The sequence below is a fragment of the Macrobrachium rosenbergii genome, chromosome 7 (assembly GCF_040412425.1).
Source record: "Macrobrachium rosenbergii isolate ZJJX-2024 chromosome 7, ASM4041242v1, whole genome shotgun sequence".
In the NCBI taxonomy this organism is placed as follows: domain Eukaryota; kingdom Metazoa; phylum Arthropoda; class Malacostraca; order Decapoda; family Palaemonidae; genus Macrobrachium; species Macrobrachium rosenbergii.
Genome location: NC_089747.1, coordinates 64,304,171 through 64,328,355, shown reverse-complemented (window position 1 = coordinate 64,328,355; position 24,185 = coordinate 64,304,171). Strand labels below are relative to the sequence as shown.

Below are 24,185 nucleotides of genomic sequence, written 5' to 3'. Positions count from 1 at the left end.
CATGTTTAGCTAGATCTTGATGTTTAGTGCCAGGCCTCGGCGATTAACGCAAAAAAATACATTATGAAAAGACGGTAAATTTCTCAAGTTATCTCACCCTTACTGCACCATGTACACCATTTTCCATATTGTTTAGTTAACATCTCCGTGTGTGTGTGCGTGTGTGTGAGTGCGTGCGTGCAAGCGTGAGCGAGAGTTAAAAAGTTAAGTATACCTTAGTTTTACCAGACCACCAGAGAGAGAGAGAGAGAGAGAGAGAGAGAGAGAGAGAGAGAGAGAGAGAGAGAGAGAGAGAGAGATAATTGACTCTAATGTCTTTTAAATATACTATATACATCATTCTTCTGAAATCGTTCAGATCAGTTTATATATTTTCTCTGATTTTGCAACACCTAATTTATGTAGCCTACCCGTGATATTTTATAGCACAGTCATCAGTTTGCATTTCATTCTGGTTAGAGGAAAGTGAATACCATGTAGAAAGTGGCAATCCTGTTTAAATATCAAGGGAAAAATAGTAGTGATTTTGATGTACTAAAAACTATAAATACTCGACGCATCAGATATATTTATAAAGAAAATAATAGCCAAACCAGGATATGTCAAAATTTCCGATTTAGAAGCCAGAGCGGTATCTGGCATCGTTATCAATCAATATCTCAGAATGCCAGAATTTCATTAGTACAGCACTTAAGATTGTGTTGTTTGTAATCATCGTTGTTTGTAATCATATCGCCTTAGCTGTAGACAGAGCATCCATATTCGCTGAAACATACTGTAGAGTTGTCAATATCAGATTGAGTAGCTATTTACATTGCTTCATTCAACCGTACACTACTGGCAATTTCTCACAATGCCCCTACCTCTTGGTGTTATGTAAACCAGACCCTTCAGTGTTGGTAGTTTGTAGTTTACTAACTGGGATCTCTCTCTCTCTCTCTCTCTCTCTCTCTCTCTCTCTCTCTCTCTCTCTCTGGTTGCTATGAGTGTACTGCTCCGGTTCCTTTTACGTGTACATTACGCGTTTTTCTGTCAGAGATGCCTGTGTCATACAAGAGTACTTAGGCCTATACCCTACAAGCACGTTTACATGCACAAACATCCCACACTCTTATATGCTGTCGTGGACACGAAGATTCTCTCTCTCTCTTTCTCTCTCTCTAGTTAAGCAGTGGACGCCTAATATTCTCGTTCCTTTTACGTGTACATTCATTGTTATCCTGTTAAAGTTAAAAGATGGCTATGTCTTACAGGAATATATAGGCTATGCTGTGCACACAAACACAAATACAAATATCCACACACGCTTATGTGCTGTCTTGGATACTGTGAAGATCTCTCTCTCTCTCTCTCTCTCTCTCTCTCTCTCTCTCTCTCTCTCTCTCTCTCTCTCTCTCTCTCTCCGTCCGAGATATTTTATTTCTGAATCCTGCTTGCCTATCCATGTTTTTATAGGTCTACTTGTTAACCATTGCATGTCAACGATTATGGCTCCTTAAATGTGTGCAGCATAATTGCTACAGTGTGTTAAAGATGCCTTTGTCTTACAAGAAAATATCTGAATACATACGTACACCTTCATCCCAAGCAAGGTTGTACGTAGTACGAACACCTCTGGGTCTGTAGCGATAGCGCATATGCTCTTGATTCGTGTTGCGAAATATTATCAAAGAGAGTGGTAATTAATGTGTCACGCTACCAAGTGAATTCCACTATTAGTTTTTATTTCCATTTTACATTCATATTAACATATTTACTTTACATTTGTACGCGAGAGTTTGAAATGATAAGTATATGCAAAATATTTGATATAATGAACGATATCATCTGGCGTTCGAAGTCTTCCGGGTCACTGACCTCTTTTCGTCTGTTTTGCCGCTTTGTCTTTCTTTTGCAATGCCAACATCACCTCTCTCTCTCTCTCTCTCTCTCTCTCTCTCTCTCTCTCCACGACAGATGATGTACAGTTTTCATGGGGCGAAGTGCACTAGACATAATTTCAAAAAGTCACAGATGCTTTGATGGCGGTTTTTGGGGCGGAAATGTTCAGATGTAATGAGCATTCAAAATGGAGCAAATGGAAATGGTCAAATTACTGGAGCTGACCAAAGACTGATTTAACTGTGTATAATAGACCGGTTATGAAGTCATTAGTGACGATGGGTGGATGGAGGATTTTAATTTCCATTCTGTATTTGTTTATTTTATTTTGAGATTAGGGTTCATGACCCGTTTCTTGCTTATTCCTATTTTGACCAGTGTCAAGTTAAATTTGATAAATAAATTATATTCTTGGTAGCCTAGGGTTTACTTTAGTTACCTCAGTCAGAGAGAGAGAGAGAGAGAGAGAGAGAGAGAGAGAGAGAGAGAGAGAGAGAGAATGGGAAGTTCTCTTTTTCTTTTCCCCACAGATAGGCAGTTGATGCCAACCACGATTTCAGGTGAGTTTCGTCTTCCAGAAGACGTAACGTACTTAGTCCAGGGGTGTTTGCATGCATGAAAGGGCCAGAAAATTTCCTTCTTGATTTAGTTAGGGGGTCCACGGAGACACCCTTTTAGCGAGGGTAGACGTTCAGAAACCCGGCAGTTACCGTGTTATTCAGGGTTTATGTTGAATTTGATGAAATCAAAAGCACTCCTTTTTTTACGTGTATTGATTACATAAATTGCAATAACTCAGTAATGAAATGGTCTATAGAGTTAGTTCACCTCTCAAAATAAAGCTTAAAGAGTGATCTATTGAATGGAAACAAGCATTTAAAATTTTAGGAAAACTAATTTTTTTTTCTTTTACTAGTGAAGGATGTCTAACTGTTGTACCAAAGAGAAAATAAATGGCATCACAGTCGCCATCCTCTAGTGGTTCTTGCGATCCAAAGAAATGCATAACCTGCCAAAAATCTGATGATAAATGTGAAACTACCAGCACAGAGAATGGCATGACACGTATCATTGAAGCAGCGGAAGTGAGAAGGGATGTAGTTTTTGAAAGGCTGAGGCAAGCGGACAAAGGCGAATTCTTATACCATGTTACTTATGAATATTATAAACAGTATACCCTCAAGCAAACACTGGAGAAACTCATGCAGTTAAGCAAAGTCTCCACAGATATTGCTGCTCATTCCCCAGAGGATAGGTCACCGTCTGTTCAACAAAGGAGTACACATTCTATGGTGGATTCTCGGGACCCCGCATCTCTGGGAGATGCTATAACTTGACTTATATTACCAAGTGCTGTAATGAAGCGCGGGGTAGTGATCAAACTCATTTTGAGTACACAAACAGGGATGTGAAACTGTACCAAATCCACATGTTAGGTGGGTGTCTCATTTTTTTGTCCCAACTGGTTCAAAAGAACTTTCCATTATTTCAAGGCAAGAGCAGTTGAGAAAGAGCCAGAGAGAAGTGAAAGGTCGTTAGATAGGGAAACAATAAGAAAGTGTGGTACCATGTTAAGAAAGTGTGTCCTTAACAAAGACTTTGAGCTGAATGACAGTTTTTGTGATGCCAATGAACTGGAGAAAGCATATTCTGACATGATAATTTCCAGTGACGTTGCAGACTTTTCTCAGGTCTATTTGATATTGATATTTTACACAGTGACAACGTTGTTGATGGTGAGCCTGAAATTTATGAAGAGAGTTACAATGGGTCTTCCTAGATGAAAAAAGTCCTATCTGTGAATCAAGTCATCTTCTATATCATAAATAATAGTAAAAAGCAAATCCCTTTGCACATGTTGAACTCTGAATCTATTTACAATGTGTGTAGGTCAATAAGTTTGGATTGGCAATTAGGTATGATGAGCTACTCCGCTATCATTCTCATATGGCATCATTTGTTACAGAAGCAAGTCAGGGTAAGGTCCCACTTTCAAGTTATTTCAACCAATCAAGCTTTACTTTGGGGCCTTTGATAGTTTTGATCATGAGGAAGCAACACTATCTGGCATAGGAGGAAGTCATGACACTATTATGATTCTCATGCTGGACGAACTTCAGGGAGTGACTCTGAATTGTAAGCCTAAGATATCGTAAACATGTGTCACCCAAACAGAGAGACAATTCACACAAGAGTTAGGTTGTCAGGCTTTGTTTCCTTACACGAATACTGCTAAAAGCCCAAGCCTTCCAACAACCTATGTAGGTCGTTCCAGAAGAACTGTACAAAATAGACAAATCACATGCAAAAAGTGTCTGTAGGAAGGACATAGCTTGGAGTATTAATAGAATGGGTCTCTCATGCATGGCAGAATGTGTTAAAGAAACAACTATGGACCAAACAATGACCACTTGGAGTGCCTTTAAATCTTTTATTACTGATGAGAATGTGTGTCAGGAGGTTGTAGGTTTCCTACCAGTCCCTCCCCTACCTTGTTACGGAATATGGCGCAGTTTACACAGCATTAAAAAACTTCCAGAATATTTTGAGCCAACTAGACCAAACACATTTGCCTCTGGTATGTGATGAGGGGGGCGGTGCATCACATTGCCCATGAAATCATAATGAACAAACCATTTGAATTTGATAACATGGTGTTATGTTTGAGCTTCTTTCATATGATTAAGGCAGTCATGGGTGCAATAGGAAAGTTCATTAATGGCAGTGGAGCAGAAACGGTATTGGTAGAGTCTAAAGTATTTGGCTAAAATGTGGTAAGATCAGTTCTTGATGGATCACATTATACAAGGTCATTGAAGGGTTTGTTCATGCTCTCTGAGTGCATTGAAAGGCTACAGTGGGCAGAGTTCTTCAAAATGGAAGGGATTGAGAAGTACAGGGTTGAGCTTGAGCATCTAAAACTGTTAAAAAACTCTGTAGCAGAAAAGAAGAGGGAGTATAGCAAGGTTCATTTGGAGGCATTTATGTCAAACTCAGAAGTCATGGTCGAAGATTTCGATAAATTTAGATGTCAGAGTAGTGCAGCATCAGGGATTTTTGCTTTCTGGGACCACTTACTCAGAATGATGGCTGTTCTAAAGAACTTGGTTAGGGCACACCGTGGGGGAGACTGGAAACGTCAACTTTGAAAACTGAACCAGTTGGGACAAAAAATGAGACATCCCCATCAAACATGTGGATTAGGTATATTTTCACATCCCTGTCTGTGTGCTCAAAATGGGTTTGATCATTACCCGCGCTTCATTACAACACGTGGTAATATAAGTCAGGTTATAACATCTCCCCGAATTCAGGCCTCGTTCTAAATCTTTCATAAAATTTTTAAAGATATCATACTTCTGCTGGTCAGTTGGCGTTGACGATGATTCAGTTGCTGCTTTTTCTCCTTTCCTGATGTGGTTAAGAATGAATACATTGGCTGTGACAGTAAAGATTTGCTCCAAATATGGCATCTGCATCTTACAAGTCGGAAGTTCGGGTAAACATCATCCTGAAGTATCATGGCTGCCTTAAGGAATCATTCAGCTCGTCCTTTTTCAGAAATCCTCCATTTATTATATACATTGTTGTGTTTTGAATTTCCACAAATGACACATTTTGTAAAAAAAAAAAAAAAAAAAAAAAAAAGCTTGTTAATATCAGCTAGCAGAGATGCGGTGTCCCGAGAACCCACCATAGAACGTGTACTCCTCTGGGGAATGAGCACAATATCTGTGTAGACTTTGCTTAACTGCTTGAGTTTATCCAGTGTTTTCTTGAGGGTATACTGTTTACAACATTCATTGGTAACATGGTATAAGAAATCGCTTTTGTCCACTTGCTTCAGCCTTTCAAAAACTACGTCCCTTCTCACTTCCGCTGCTTCTATGATACGTATCATGCCATTCTCTGTGCTGGTAGTTTCACATTTATCATCAGATTTTTGGCAGGTTATGCATTTCTTTGGATCGCAAGAACCACTAGAGGATGGCGACTGTGATGCCATTAATTTTCTCTTTGGTACAACAGAGTTAGACATCCTTCACTAGTAAAAAGAAAAAAAATTATGTTTCCCAAAATTTTAAATGAACAATAAATGAACAGAGACCATGGAATAAACTGGACTGATAAATTTTTTTTTTTATCCTTATTGCCATCCCTAAGAATACAAATTATGGCATATATCTCTTATGCCTCAGTATGTTGACCTGGTATATATTCCTTTTATTGACTGATATACAAGGTCAAAATAAGTAAACAAGTTTTCCAACTAATTTTAAAAACTTGCATATGTTGTACCTAACCAGAATGTAAAAGCATTAAATATTCGATCCATTAGCCTATTTTTCGCAAATATTTAAATATGAAAAGGCATAGATTTTAGTTTCTCATAAGAAAAGGTCATACTTTGACCTCTTGTGACCTTGGGTATCGACCAATCTTATTATGCTTGTATCCATTCAATAGACCATTCTTTAAGCTTTATTTTGAGAGGTGAACTAACTCTGTAGACCATTTCATTACTGAGTTATTGCAGTTTATGTAATCAATACACGTAAAAACAAAAGGAGTGATTTTGATTTCATCAAATTCAACATAAACCCTGAATAACACGGTAATTGCCGGGTTTCTGGACGTCTATCTTCGCTAAAAGGGTGTCCCCGTGGACCCTCTAACTAAATCAAGCAGGAAATTTTCTGGCTCTTTCATGAATGCAAACACCCCTTGACCCCTTGACTAAATAGAGCTTCAATGACATGGAGTGGCGACCTCCCTGCCGAGCGTGTGACCTCGGGCAGCCATATTGAAAGGTCTTGGTCCAGCTCACAGTAGAGACGAAACACTACGGTAACTTTGCTTTTTTATCCTCTTGTTTGATTATTATAAGAATATGTTATTTTTTTATAAATAAATTTACCATCACTGTAAAATATATTTGGAGATATTTCCATTCTGAGGTATATTGCAGTTGAAGTACAGAACTTTGCATTCTAATCTGTATAATCTCAAATATTTATTATTATTATTATTATTATTATTATTATTATTATTATTATTATTATTATTATTATTATTATTTGACCCAATTTCACAGGGAAAAATTACCTTACGAAAACAGGTTGGTCTAAGCACTCCAACCATTGTGGTGAAGTCTAAGCATCTGTTCTTGGATCTAAGCAATGCCTAGCATAAATGGTTCCTGTAAATTACAGGACTTCTTTGCATACAGTCACTAAACACTAACTAAACGGTAATGTACAGTCATTAAACACTAACACTCACTATACACTTACACTCACTATACACTTACACTCACTAAACACTCAGTATACACACACTCGCTAAACACAAACACTTACTACACTCACACTCAATAACACTAAACACTCACTGAATACTCAACACTCACTAGGCACCCACTATACACTAAATGCTCACTAAACACTCATAAAACACTAAACACTAACTAATCATTCCCTAAATACTCACTATGCCCTAAACACTAACTATTCATTCCCTAAATCCTCACTATGCCCTAAACACTTACTCACTAAACATTCACTAAAACATTCAGTAAACACTTACTCATTAAACATTCAGGACGTAAAAATAAAATTCACAATTGCACTAAGTACCTGTTCAACTTGCATGGTTACCAGATCTTTCAAGATGGCCACAAGGCTCTGCAGCACTGCCCTGGTGGAAGACCACCGAACTGCGAGCTACTGGTATGCAAATAATGTCTCCAGATATTTACCCTCTATGTGTACATTATGTGTTATTCTGTGTTAAAGATGCCTGTATCTCACAAGTGTATATAGGCCTATACTGTATATGCACGTACATTCTTTAGTGATAGGAAATAGGCAATTTACACACTTTAAAAGTAATAATATCAAAGAGACAGAGCAGTAGACTAATTTATGTGTGACGCTATGAGGTGCTTCTTCATTATTGGCTCTTCTTATCCATTTTACATTCATTTTTACATGGAGACTTTGCTCGAGAGTTGTAAATGGAAGTCTTATGCAACTCACTGTAAAAATTCATGGGATACTTCGTAATCCAATAAACATTATGTTAAATCATTTGATATGATGAGTGTTTCTGTGGCAGTTTTTAGTTTTCTATGAAAGAAAACTATTGAGATGCTTTGTCAGTCTGTCCGGACTTTTTCTGTCCGCCCTCAGCTCTTAAAAACTACAGTAGCTAGAGGGCTGTAAATTGATATGTTGATCATCCACCCTCCAATCATCGAGCATACCAAATTGCAGCCCTCTAGCCTCAGTAGTTTTTATTTTATTTAAGGTTAAATTTAGTCATGATCGTGCATCTGCCACCGCTATAGGTACCAACAACACAAGTCACAACCGGGCCGTGGCTGAAAGTTTCATACAGCATTATACGCTGTACAGAAAACTCGATTGCGCCGAAGAAATTTCGGCGCATTTTGTACTTGTTAATCTGACGGTTGACTGACTTCTTCCTTTATTCCTTCCTCCGTCATTCACCCACATATTTATTCGTCAACATTCATCAATTCCAGAGTGTCGTTGTCATCGCCTCGTCGTCTTTAATTTATAAATATTTTTCACTGCTGAATGTAACGAAGAATTTATTTTGAGTTAATTTATATTCTAATTTAATACTTATTCCTCATAGATTTCATCCAGGTTCATGTTACGTGTTGAGTTTGGTTGTTGCAAGACAAAATAAATTTTTATAAGATCATTTTTATTTTTGGAATAACCGACAAACGGCCTTAACTGTCTTTAAATCACTTATCAAAAAATACGTTATTATCTTTTGTATAATTTTTATAAATTTGTGTAAATGCATTTCAGGACTGTCATTCTTTCATTTATTTCTGGTTTCGTTTTGATTCCATGGTTACATTTCCGTGCTCCCTGTCATATTCATTTAGTTTAGTAGATATTTCTTGTTAATACTGCTGACTTTCCTGCATTTCTTTTTTAAATGAAGTATGGTAAAAGTCGTTCTTTTATATGCCATTTAATAATATAGGACAGTGAACTTCAATTTCATTATTTAGCGAGATGACATTATTAGTTTCCATATGCTACTGGAACCAGTATACTCAGCCCGCCCTTCATTAATTCCAGGCATTCAACGGAAGGCAACTGGAAGACGCGACTTTCAAGAGGAAAGTGTTTGACAACCGGGAGTTTCACCGGTAAGTCATTCCTCTCTCATGCAGGATTATGTTTTGGTTTTCGTTGCCTGATTTCATTATTGCGATGTGGGCTTTCCTTATTGGTGAAGTGACGCAAGGCATACCAAGAAATGCGTGCAATCAGTGGTCTTCTTGACCAAACATCCTCTGACTTAACTTCTTGACTGAACGCCTTTCAGCCCGTTTTGCTGGAGTCTCGCTTCTTTTGTAATGCCATTTTCTCTCTCTCTCTCTCTCTCTCTCTCTCTCTCTCTCTCTCTCTCTCTCTCTCTCTGAGTCAGAGGTCTTTACATCTTGAATCATATTTATCTATTCATACGTCTGTAGGTCTATTTACTAACCAGTGTAAGCCTACCATTCTTGTTCCTTATACGTGTTACTTCTTTGTTATTCTGTGTCCAAGAGCTTCGTCTTACAGAAGTAAATAAAAATCTATAGAATTAAAATTTGCCATTCTTCGGTAACATCTTCCAACCTGTCTAGTAATTGAACATCTTCCAGTTGGACACCTAAAGCAATTTCTTCCGTTCCTTTTAATCCTACAGATTATTGCTTCCATCTTGAGAGATTCTTCCTACGTCTTTATTCCCTCACATGTCTCTAATCAACGTATTTTATCACTTTCCCTCTTCCTTTCAGGGTTAGTGTCTGTTATCTTCACAGTTCTGTTTTTCTGTGTGCCTCTGTGTGTGTTTGTGCATGTGTGTGTGTGTGTGCGTGCGTGCGTGCGTGCGTACGTGCATATCTTTATGGCTAAGTACGTCAGTAAGTAAATCACAAATCTCATTTTTTTTATCTTCCTCCAAAGGTCAAAATTATTATAGTTAAAACCATTTTCTTACAATAAGATTCGAGAATTTTTATGTTCGGTTATTATTCATCCTCCCTAATATTGCCACTTTCTGTCTGTGGGGAAGAATAGGCTAAAATTAATTTCCGAGAATTTATTCAAAATGAAGTGATAAAAGTTTATTTTAATGTTTAGTTGTTAAAAAAAAAGACCTAGAATCACTGATAAAACTGGCTTTTGAATGGAAGGCACTGGTAAAAGCGTTAAAAGAAAGAAAATAGATATTTTCATGTGTTCTCGTTAACGCAAACACCCTTTATGTATAAACAAACAACATTGAGAATTGTTTGACGATTTCAAGAGAAGGACGAATACACAAATAACGGTATGATTGTAGGCGGCGGACATTCAGATGTCCCTTGCAAGCAGGAGCTTACTTTGCAATAAATTTCAACACCAACTGGCATCCAGTAAGCGCTTCCGGGCTGCAGGCGACGTGACCCACATTTAATTAATTATTTTCCCTCCCAGCAAACCACTAATGAATTACGCTCAAGTGTTAAATATGCGCCGGTTAGCATTTTGTAAAACAGGGCCCTCTTTAGTGTTTTAATATATATATATATATATATATATATATATATATATATATATATATATATATATATATATATATATATATATATATATATATATATATATATATATATATATATATATATGTATATATATATATATATATATATATATGTATATATATATATATATATATATATATATATATATATATATATATATATATATATATATATATATATATATATATATATATATATATATATATATATATATATATATATATATATATATATATATATATATATATACATACATATGTGTATATATATATATATATATATATATATATATATATATATATATATATATATATATATATATATATATATATATATATATATATATATATATATATATATATATATATATATATATATATATATATATATATATATATATATATATATATATATATATATATTACGCTCATTATTGAAAATTGCCGATTATTGAAAATCGGCAATAGAAATGCCTATTATTGAGAATGAGCAAGCGATTTGCCGATTATATAAAATGAGCAATTTTTCTTGCCTAGTATTTAAAATCAGCAGGGTTTCAAAACTCGGCAAGACCATTTTGCCGAATATTGATAAATCGACTACTATACCATCTGTAATTAATGACACTATTTTTAACTTTTAATGTTTTATCCTATTCTAATCTCTTTTGTTAATGGCAGTTTGGCCATTTATAAGTAAGTTTTAGTATCCTAATTCCTTGTTACTATCACCAACAATTGTTATCAACTTGTAAATAGGAGTGAAGGTGTGAAGCGAAACATACGGTACTCATGATAATTCTCTCGACAAATACGTAGATTAGTTACGGAATTCTTTTCATTCTTTACAACAGTTCTTGGCGAATATCGAATAATCCTCATGGCTTCAGCGATGGAAGTAAAAGAAAATTTCGAGGCAAGGTTACGGACCATCGTTGAAGGAAAAAGGGAAGAACACAAGACTGTTCTCGCTTGAAAAAGTGAAAGATATTATATCAAGGTTATCAAAGGATCTAGAAAGTGATGCTATCACCACTATTGATTATAACTATCGTTCAAGATATGAGATTCTTAAGGTTGGTGAAACGGAATGTTTGATAAAGAAAAGAACAGATGGGGAAGAACATTATAAATACGTAGCAGCGTTTGAGGAAGTGTATGGTGCAATAGAAAAGGCACGTAAAGATGTTGGTCATGGTGGCGAGAAGAAAACTTTATTTGAAGTTAAAAGAAATGGTCTAACATAACTATGGAATATTGTAACCTGTTTATTAACTTTTGTGTAGAGTGTCATTTAAAAAAGAGTCAGGAAGCAACCAAAAGGGCTTGTCGTGAAACCAATTAGAAGCCACTCATTTTATCGAGGTGCCAAATTGATCTAATAAATTTTCAGTCACATCCTGACGGGGATTATAAATACATCCTAACTTACGTTAATCATTTTACCAAATTTTGTGTGTTAAGCCCCTTAAATCTAAAAAGAGCAGAAGAGGTAGCTCAGACACTTCTACCTGTGTTTTTAACATTCAGTGCTCCCGCAGTACTGCAAAGTGACAACGGTAGGAATTTGTGAATTCTGTGATATCCGAATTATCAACACTTTGGCCACAATTGCAGCTAGTGACAGGTGGGCCAAGGCGTCCCCAAAGCCAAGGAGCAGTGGAGCGACTCAATGGTGTAATCCAGGATAAATTGAAGATATGGATGCGAGAGAATAATTCCAAGAAATGGAGTATTGGCTTAAAATTTGTTCAGTGGCAAGTAAATATCTCGAAGCATGAGACAACGAAACATACACCATTTAAGGCCACCTTTGGAGAAGAACCGTCAGTTGGTCTTTCTTCAACAAATCTTCCTGAATCAGTTTTGGATGGCATATGCTACGAAGAAGATCTTGACAAGGTAAATATTAAATAATCTATTAAAAGATAAACTGATAATGCACTTTGAAACTGAATTTTTCATACACTATTCTAATGGAGTGCACTTAATCTTCTTCCTTCTCATTTCTCCAAAAATCATAAGTTGAAAGACCTAATTTACTGTGTTAACAAGTCTTTACATATTTTGTAATTTTCCATTTCCTAAAGCTTCAGGTTTTAGAAAGCATAGTAATACTAAAATTCTTTAAGTCATATGCCTAGTTACAATCAGAAAAGTATGATATGAGCTAACGACCTATTATTTTCAGTTCTTCAGCGAGGACGGTAATTATGGTGAAAGGGAAGACGATGAAAGTAGGAAAACAGAACAGCAACTTGAAGATGAAGAGGTTCCAGAGCAACCTGAAAGTGAAAAGGGTTTGAAGTGTATTGAAGAAAGGGTTAATGCCATCGAAGCTATACGGGAAAATGTCGACATTAGTCAGGCTCAATCCGCATCGAAGATGATCCGTAGGGGTATGAGGATGCAGGAATCACTGCAGGTAGAAGACAACGCTACTCTAAGAATTCCAGACGTTGATCGGGGTCCTTCAGACCCTAAAACTTACTAGTAGTTGTGCTGTCCAAGGAAAATGACATGTATCGTTTAGGGTGCAAAGAAGGCACCTTAAATTCTTAACTTTACTAGAGCTGATTTAGATAAAATTGGTGAAAAACTACTTAAAGTGGCTGATGTACCAGACATCCACGTTACTCTCAGAGCTGCGGTAACTCGATCCACTGGTGGCCAAGGTTACCAGAAATGTAACTGCAAATTAGATTGTATTTCTCTAAGATGTAGCTGTAGTAGAAAGAAATTGAAGTGTAACTCTAGGTGCCATCCTAGCAACAGCTGTAAGAATGTTTAGTTTTTATTTTGTTTCTTTATATGAAATAGATATAGATTAGTTAATTTTTTATCCTCGGTGAATTATTTGCCAATTATTTGGTGAAGGTTGATAAGTCAGTATTCTAATAATATTGTTATGTTACAAAAATAGATTGTATTATCTGTGTTTTCAGTGTTTATTTGAATTTCCAAATTAATTACTTATGAAGAATAAAACGGATATTATAATAGAATTAAAAAATAGATGATGGCTGTTATAAAATGAGTGTATTACAGTAAACATTCTTGAACTGTTATTAAACTAGAGAGTCATTATGGGCTACATTAGTTTGCTTAGAGCTTAGAATGGACCTTCCAGCTGTCAAAATTGAATACTGGTTGTTTGAAACACTTAAGTTACAATATTTTCAATATTCGGCAACGTTATCAATATTCAGCAAAAACGTGTTGCCTAATATATAAAATGAGCAATATTTTGCCCATTATTGAAAATTTTCAATACTCATGTATATATATATATATATATATATATATATATATATATATATATATATATATATATATATATATATATATATATATATATATATATAACGCAGTAATGTGATTGATAATATCTTGAAGTTAGATATGAATGGAATGAGGGAGGTTTAGTAATAGCCGTAAAGATTCTGGATTAGCTAAAAGTATGTAACGCCTCATTCTGTTAAAATTATAAGTTATTTTTGAACAACGAGGATAAGGCCAAGCGTAAAGAACAGTTATACTGACAGTGTATAATTATATCTGATTTATATTACTGTATATCTTGAAGTAACCTCAGAATATAATATCAACATATTAGTGTCAGTTAGCTGAAGTTTTCAAACACTATATCAGGTAGCATTCACACAAAATTATTTAATTGTAATTTTGTCAGGTTCGGTTTTCCTTAACAAAGCTTCCTATCTCACGATATTCATAGACTATTTCATACAAATGAAAAGTCTGAAATGACTGTGACGACTGAATCTCCCGTCCCGCTCCACTTACTTTCTTTATTACAAAATATAACACACCGATTGCATTTCACGCCACTCATCAAAATTTAAATCAATTTATTCAGTCAAGGTATGAGAATAAAATCACATATCATAGAACTCTCATAATGAACAGAACAGTTGTCCAGAGAGTAATAAATGAATGCTCATTTCAGATGATGATAATATACGCATTTCAGATAGTAATACATTTTCAGGAAACCTGTTTCATCACGTTGCTGGCGAAAGCTTGGAGACTGTGTCGGGTTTTTTCACGCCTTTCAAATTCAACGCTGCAACTTAGGGACATGAATAAAAAAAAATGCAGATAGTTCCAGCAACGTTGCAGACAGAATGCAAAATTTGTAACCACAATATTCACCGTGATGATCAAAATTACCCATTTGGGCTTTTGGTTGTTTTTTTTATACGGGGATAACCGGAATTTCCTTTGAAAGCAACCATTTGATTACCGAACAAAAATTATTTAATGACAATGTTCTCCTTAACACCACGGAAAGTATGGTCATATTATTAATATGAGTAAATATATAAAAAGAGTCAGTAATTTAGAATAACTTCGTCTTGTGGTTCATGCAGTAGATCGTTTTAAAGAGATTGGCTCCACCAGTTGAGCTCCTCGTGTATGAATTAGAAATATAAGTAAATAAATTATATATATATATATATATATATATATATATATATATATATATATATATATATATATATATATATATATATATATATATATATATATATATATATATTAAGTATGTAATATAGAGGCTTTTGATTACTGTGTTTTTTACAACAATTGTAGTGTCACTTTTGGTAAATTTGATTTAGCCGACTGTTTCCATAATATAACATACTAAGCGGTAACAAGGCTTTCCCCAATGTATTGCTTACCTTCATCTTATGGTTACGGCATAGCTACCTGAATAATAAGGGCCCTCCATCCAGGAATTTCTAGGCCTTCCATCATATTGTTCCTCCCAGTCTCTGCCCTTTTATACGCTCATGCACCACTATGTCATCCTCCATCCTTCATTCTCTCCACATGACCAGAATCATCCCTCTCCTCCCCAATAATTGATTTACCTTTTCTTCATTTTCATGTATTTTGCTTTCACTTTTGGAATTATATATATATATATATATATATATATATATATATATATATATATATATATATATATATATATATATATATATATATATATATATATATATATATATATATATATATATATTTATGTATATATATATATATATATATATATATATATATATATATATATATATATATATATATATATATATATATATATATATATATATATATATATATATATATATATATATATATATATATATATATATATATATATAAAGTTCTTGTCGGAGGGGTGGATAGATCTGTCACCTGGCACGCTGTTGGTCCAGCGTTCGACTCTCCTACTGGCTGATGAAGAATTAGAGGAATTTATTTCCGGTGATAGAAATTCATTTCTCATCATAATGTGGTTCGGATCCCACAATAAGCTGTAGGTCCCGTTCCTAGGTAACCAGTTGGTTCTTAGCTATGTAAAATAAATGTAATCCTTCGGGCCAGCCCTAGGAGAGCTGTTAATCAGCTCAGTTGTCTAGTTAAATTAAGATATACTGAACTTTTAATTTTGCTGCTTAGTTTATGATATTAGCTATTTGGGTATATTCTGTTTTTTTATAGCTGGAACTACAACTTCAGTAGCATTTATATGCAATCTTTTCTCTTAAGCATTTTTATTATAATTTTTAATGGACACAATATTATCTAAGTGCAGTTTTATCAGTTTAGTAAAAGTTAAACATTATTTCATAAGATGTAGATTTAAAATTGAACCAAATAACAGTTCGTATGAGTGAATATATATGGGGAAATATGTTTCGTTTTAGATTTACTGTGTATATTCAGTCATAGTGTGATGAAGCGAAAGAAATGCTACAGAGTGGTACTTTGGACGGTGACATAGATGCAAATCACTGCAGTCAGCAGATGTTTCAATTGCTTCAGCTGTTTTGGCTCGGTGAACACGCAAAATTGAAGCTGGTATGTGAGGCAGCCGACCGAGTTGGTATGCAAGTACGTAAGTTCGTGCGTTAGGAAAATGGAGATTGTGTGTCCAATTGTGCCAAAAGTTAGGTCTGATTGATTATTATCTAGCCAAGAGCGATATCGTCCAGGCGTGGCTTTGTGTGCTCTGATACCGGCACTTAAGGTAAATCCAGACTTCTCTTTTTTCTGTGTGGACTCTGAACTAGTGAATTTACCATATCCAAGACACTTATGAATTTGTGGGGAGAATTGGACATAGGCATTTATGTCACTTTAATATTATATTTTATTGTGTTCTGATTTGACAATTATTAACCTTGCATTTTAGATTTTCATTATTATGTCATATGTTTGTGTACTGTATTTGTGGGAGATTACGGTTTGTTTAATTCTCAACAGAAGTCTGTGGTGATGTCTGTGGGGATACTGTGGATGCTGTGGTGATAAAAAGAACACTGCAATCTTTGCAGTTAGTGGTTGTTTTTCAATGTGGTTGACTTTAAGACTAGACGTATAATGTCTAAGATGGAATGTGGGGAGTTTTGAGTGAAAAGGCGTTCAGCCAGAGTAAGGTTAAATCTTGAATTAGACTATTTTGACTTGGTAATTCATTTATTATGCATTTTAATTTTCTTTTTGTTAATTCATTACTTGTTGGGTTTTGTTTGATAATAATTCTATTTATGTAGGAAAGATTGTGTTTCCTTAGAGTATCCATTTTTGAGGATTATGTTCAGAGAGAGAGAGATATGTGTGCTGAGAGAGAGAGAGAGATGTGCGGGTTGAGTCCGAGAGAGATAGGGTTGCTAGTTACCACGTTTTCTGAAGATAGACTGCAAAACACGTTACGTAGCATTTCGAAAGAAATGTTTAATCTGTAGGTGTAACAAATATTTTCTTCCACTTGCGAACATTACTGTCCAAGAAACCCAAACGAGAGCGCGAATCAACACAAAATTATTATTATTATTAATAATAATATTATTATTATTATTATTATTATTACTATTATTATTATTATTATTATTATTATTCAGAAGGTACAATACACGCTGTTCTTATGGAACAAGCCTGATGGGGTCAATGAACAGACAGTTACGCTTCCAAAGAATATGGCGTTCATTTGAAAGAAATTACAGAAGGTAATAGGAAATATAGGGAAAAGAGAAAAATACATAAGTATAAGGTGTATTATGATAGGGTAGGAAAGTATTACTTCTTCTCTTCCTCAGTCCAACGAAAACTGTTATCCAGCTTTGATTCAGAGTCAGTTACAGATATGTGCATGTTTAATTTCCCTTTGAGTAACCAACAATTGAGGGAGTTACGATAGACTTTGAAGTTGAGGAATACAACTGGAGAATTGGCAGTTCTTGTGAATTTGTAGATATTCGTTTCTTTTTTCTTTACGGAAAAAAATCTTTGGAGAGGGGGCAATGTTCTTGCCACTTTTATTTATTTGTTTATCTTTTAACATATATTACTTGGGGTCATGCAGCCTATGAATTTTATGTATGTATATAATATATATATATATATATATATATATATATATATATATATATATATATATATATATATATATATATATGTGTGTGTGTGTGTGTGTGTGTGTGTGTGTGTGTGTGTGTGTATGTGACTGAAATATTTTCTGTTAAAACAGAATTCCATCAAATATAAGGGACCCCATAGAAGCGCCAAAATGTGAAAAATAAATGCTATATTTCAGAGACCAAACTGTCTCTCTCCTCAGGCAAATAGTGAATGAGAAAAAGTTACAGAAAAGCAGTATTTATGCCAGAAGATACATAGACTTAACGGCGGACCAATGGATCGTCTGGTATAAATATCGCCTTTCTGTAACTTTTTCTCATTCACTATTTGTCTGAGGAGAGGGACTGTTTGAATTCTGAAATATTTATTTTCCATATTTTGGTATTTCTATGGGCTCCTTATATTCTGTATATATATATATATATATATATATATATATATATATATATATATATATATATATATATATATATATATATATATATATGTAAATAAATATGTAATAAAAGGTGAGGAGACGAATACTTAACCATGAAATCCTTATAAAAAGTACTACAAAAACAGCATAATGAGAAGGAAATACAAAATGTTTAAATTGTACGAATGGAGCAGAAATTTGTCGGTTCTAACCTATTCCACTACGAAAATGTTAAAAGTGAGAAGGTTATAAAAAACAAAAAAAAGCTAAATGGGACAAAACCAGGTGGGGCAGGTAAGCCGTTAATGATATGCGTTAATGATGTCCTCAGGCTACAGAGCGAGCACGCGACAAAGACAGCAGCATAACAATAGTTTTAATTATAACCTCATATTAAAAAAGTGTTCCTCTTTAACTCCTTGAGCACTACAAGAATGAATACCCTTATAATCTACATTCAATTATTCACTGAATATCTTCACGGCATTATCTTGCTCTTATTACACGTGGATATGAAAAGAATATGATGGCAATAAATAAACTTTTTGGTCATAATTAAACTTGGATACGAGAAGAATACGTCTCTGGACACTGGCTAAGTTCTCTCTAATCTAATGAGTTATTGGGCAAAACCAAATCGTGTCTTGCGGTATTTTTTCTTTTTTGGCAAAGTATGAATCTCTCAGAGATTATGTATTAATATCACTAGCCAGTCCTGTTTGAGTCGCAAGCAATAGGTCATGGAACTTTAATTTTACTCATTTGATCACCTTAATTCAAAACGGTATTTGTTCATTATGAAATAAACAAACCCTCTTGAGAACACAAAATATTACCTTTTTTATTTCCTCTTAAAGATATCATTAACGGTGATGGTACCACAAAATGGTTTTGTCTTTTTGATATCTCAACACAAGTGATCTTAATTGCTTGTAATTAATTGTAGATTAAAATATCTCCTTTCTTTGAAGAACCAACAGCCTTTGATTCCCCAATGGATGCGCAAGTCTCTTCACTAAATGCAAAGGAAAATCTTTAGTATTTATGATAATGTAAGTTAGATTTCCTTTTATTAGACTCCTTATAAGGAGAATTATATCGATTGACGTTTCCAGATTAAGACCTCATCGCTTATCAGTCAATATAGAATACAAAGATTAACTCCTCCTGACATTAACATTCTATAACATTACTTTACTGGTCCAAATTTTATAGGTTTTATTTTAAATCACACATACACACACCCAGAGACACACACACACACACACACACACACACACACACACACACACACATATATATATATATATATATATATATATATATATATATATATATATATATATATATATATATATATATATATATATATATATATATATATATATATATATATATATATATTTCACAAATCTAGCCCAAGGTTGGTCTGTCTATCCCTAAACACAATCTAAACTCATCTGGCTACTTGGCTAAACTCATAAAAAGAAGTAAACAGGAAATTAGAATGGTTTTCAAAAGAAATGCAAGCCTTCACTAATTAGGTTTTATTACAAGGGATCAGAAGGATATTGCAAAGGGAGCTCCTCACTAGCTCGTTGGCACTGATATTACATTAGTCACAAAACAAATAGTGCCAATATCAAAAGGCTTTACGATCTGTGGTGAAATGTCTTTACTATAGAATTAATTCTAATCTGAAATATAATCACAGTGGTGGAACCGCTGAAGATAAATAAATATACAGAATTCTACCACGTAAGCATATAAGTCTTCAGGAATTACTTTTGAAGTGTTTTTCCACGTCTGGAATTCAGAAATTGGCACCATGGGCAAACAGGTAGACACACAGCATCAAACGCTATGCTGCAAGACAAATTTGCTGTCACTTTGATGCAAAGAAAACATTTTCACTGTCATGTTTTTTTTTTAAGTATATCTTAGTTTAACCAGACCACTGAGCTGGTTAACAGCTCTTCTAGGGCTGGCCCGAAGGATTAGATTTATTTTACGTGGCTAAGAACCAACTGGTTACCTAGCAACGGGACCTACAGCTTATTGTGGAATCCTAACCGCATTATGACGAGAAATGAATTTCTATCACCAGAAATAAATTCCTCTAATTCTTCATTGGCCGCTCGGAGAGTCGAATGCTGGGCCAACAGCTTGCTGGCCGAATGCTCTACCCACCCTCCAACGAAGAGCTTTCACTGACATGTAGGGAGTGCTGAAGGCTGAGAGGAAACAGTATGCATAGCAAATGCTACCAGATGCTTACGTTACTTGAAATGAAACATTAACACTTCACTTATTATCCCAGAACTCCAAGGGGCAGAAATATCAGAAGGAATGAAAATTGTAGTGGAGGAATGGGCGTCTTAACAACTCCAAATCCAGACCATGCCTTTTTTCCCCTAAGATGCGTTGTCTTGATGTGTAGGCCAGACTTTGCAATAGGACAAGGGGCTTCGGTGGGACTGTGTTCACAACAAAGTTTGACAGGGCCAGAAAGGGAGAGGGCGATCGGAGACCGACCCGGCAAGGTCTCTACTCTGATTCTGGCTGGTAATGAACTCCTTGTATGACCCCTGGTCAGGTCCTTATATAGTCTCTGGTCCTGCCTTCAGTCTCTGCCCCGTGTGTGGCGTTTGTCCGCTAACTCCCAGCTCCCATGTATTTGGCGGCATCAACAGGAGCGGTGCCAGAATAATGAGATGAACGACAGTACCCAGGAGAAATTAAAGGTTGACAAAGGTGGGATTAAAGTTTACAGAGGATGGACAGAGTCTTTTCGTGAAGGTGCCGAGGATTTAGCAGGTGCTAATGTCAGGGGTGTTTTGATCCCTTCCTGTTCCTTGGTTGTGGGTGGTCGTGAAGTTGACTCACCATCTGTACTGTATGTTCTTTATTCTTTTAATGTTAATTTTAAAATAAGTGGAGCTTCACATGCTCTTGCAAATAGCAATTACACATTACAGTATATATATATATATATATATATATATATATATATATATATATATATATATATATATATATATATATATATATATATATATATATATATATATATATATATACACACAGATGATCACATGAAGTTTGCCTTCATTAATCCACATAAATTTGTTGTACACTCTCACGTGAGCCATGAAAACACAATAGGCATTAGGTAAGTCCGTGTCCATGTGTAATAGAGCAGGAGCTAATTCTTGTATGGGGCCAAATAAAGGAGTTCGTTCAACTGGTACTACATACAAGTTTTGATACTATGGATGGTTAGTATAGACCCTCTAGAGCACCACTAGGTAATCATACACTCAAATTTTGGTTTCACTTTGTTTGCTATGGTCTATTCTATAAGGGAAATGATGCGACCCAAAGCTTGTTAATATTTTAGAGTTAGGGGAAGCTTACCTGGTAAAATGGCAACTTTTTCTTAACCGATTAGTAATATTTCATGTCTTTTTACAGTGCATGAATGCATTTGACATGTTGCCAGATTTTTTCCGTTTTGACACATCCTTTTACCAAATTAGAGGTCAAATCTCATGCGAGAACGACAAATTGACATTTCATAGGTACACATTCTGTTACAATTATGATTGCTGCACTGAAAGAACATTGGAATTCATTTAGTTTACTATAGTTTGTAGCTAAAGTAAGCAAAAAGAACAGATAAAAACATAGAATATAACTAGTACTAAAATCAATCAATTCACATTACACAGAAAGACATGGAAAGCCTCATCAGACAGTATTTGATATCATTGGAATGAAAGTCATGTATGATATGTAATACAATTTAGTAAATATTACGTCAGAGCTGATGATAGATCCATTCAATGTAGATAACACAAGTGAAGATATTGTACCTCTAACCAGTTTTACTACAGGTACGGCGATGCCTGCAGATGATGCTGCTCAACTTTTGAAAGCCTATGAATTGGGAAAATTACAGATGGCCACCTATGTTGAGCAAAGGCTCAACACCGAGAAGAAATTTTGGGATCCCTTACCCAATCTAAAAGCAAAACCTTTGCTAAATTGTCCAAAAGGGCAAAGGTTGAAACAGCAAAAGAAAAGCTTGTTTCCATCAATGCAAACAGAAACTTGTTTGGTTTACTTGTTATTGCAGCCAAATCTAGAGATATTAACTCGAGAGAGGTAATATCATACGAATTCATTCACTTCCTTTCTCACCTGCTCATATGGATGGTACTTTGAGGAAGACAACCAAGTCTGATTTGCTTGCTGAGCCAGAGAAACCTGTCTGTGATGAGATACAATCACAATTACCTGCCCCAACCAATGGAATGACTGTTTCCCATCTTACTGATGCCATGGCAATTACCTGCCCCAACCAATGGAATCACTACTACCCATCTTACTGATGCCATGGCAATTATTCAAATGCTAAAATCTGGTGGTGGATCCACATTTGGTGAACTCGATTATAAACTATACAAGTTCATTACTGCATCACTTGGTACACTGCAATGCAAGAGAATTGATGTTGTGTTTGAGAGATACTTGGATTTGTCAATAAAGACCTGTGGAAGGAATAAGTGTGGAACATCTGAAGCACAAGAGGTACAGATCAGAAGTTCAGCTACACCAATACCAAAACAGTGGCAAAAGTTTGTAATAAATAAAAAAATTAGTCAACTTAAGTGCTTTCCTTGTTTCTTCATGGCAGCAAATAGGTGAAGAAAGGTTAACTAGGGGAAGAGCTTGTCCTCGGAGGTGGTTTTGCTGAGCCAAACCAAACATTGAGAGCAAAAATTGGTGTGTCTGTGCACATAGAAGAATTGCGTTCTGACTATGAAGAAGCAGACACAAGACTCCTTCCTCATGCCAAGCTTGCTGCTCTAGATCACAGAAGGACTGTGATTCAGTCTCCTAACACTGATGTCGCAGTGCTCTGTGCATCACATTTCAGAGATCTTAGTGTTGAACAAGTGTGGTTCTGCACTGGTGTGAAGGACAAAATGAGGCACATCCCTGTACATAAGATTGCTTCGGAGCTTAACGAATAAGTATGTACTGTACTACCTCCATTCCATGCTCTAACAGATGTGATTCCGCAAGTTCCTTATTAAATGTTGGGAAGAGGAAATCCATGCAAGTGCTTACAGGAAGCACACAGCAACAGACACTCCTGGCTGAATTGGGAAAGAAGATACCTCCTAGTGATACAACCTTGAAAGCTTGTGAGTCCTTTACCTGTCAACTCTACAAAACCAATGACGGGGCTAGTACATCAGCCGATGAAGTACGATACCAGCTTTTCTGCCCTAAACAAAAAAATGAAGGACTCCCCCCCAACTTCTGATACTTTAATGCAGCACATTAAACGCACTAGTTATCAAGCATACATTTGGAGGAAAGCGCTCGAAGCCAAGCAGGTTATACCTTCTCCAAACAATAACGGATGGAAAATTTAAGATGACATGCTTCAACCAGTTTTGATGACGGTGGACCCAGCACCCCATGCCCTCCTTGAGCTGTCATTTTGCCGTTGCAAGAAATCAGCATGCAGACATGCAGATTGCTCATGCAAAATTTATAGTCTTGGGTGTACTGAAGGTTGTCTTGTGTTCCAATTTACATAGTTGTGAACGTTCACAGCCAACACTCTATACATCTGATGATGTGTCTGATGAAAATCTATAAAAGGTTTATAGTTCCCAGAAATCTCAAAACGTTCCTAATTAAAATTATTCTTTATCTTAATCATATTTCTTCCACTTATGTAGGAGACAAAATCCGTCTTAGACTGTTCTTTGTTCCTACAGTATTAAACTGGACTAGATTA

At 35.3% G+C, this 24,185-nt stretch overlaps 1 pseudogene; it reads left to right on the top strand.

Moving 5' to 3' along the window:
* Positions 1-3,449: 3,449 nt before the first annotated feature.
* Positions 3,450-12,997, top strand: LOC136840455 (KRAB-A domain-containing protein 2-like; annotated as a pseudogene).
* Positions 12,998-24,185: the final 11,188 nt, after the last annotated feature.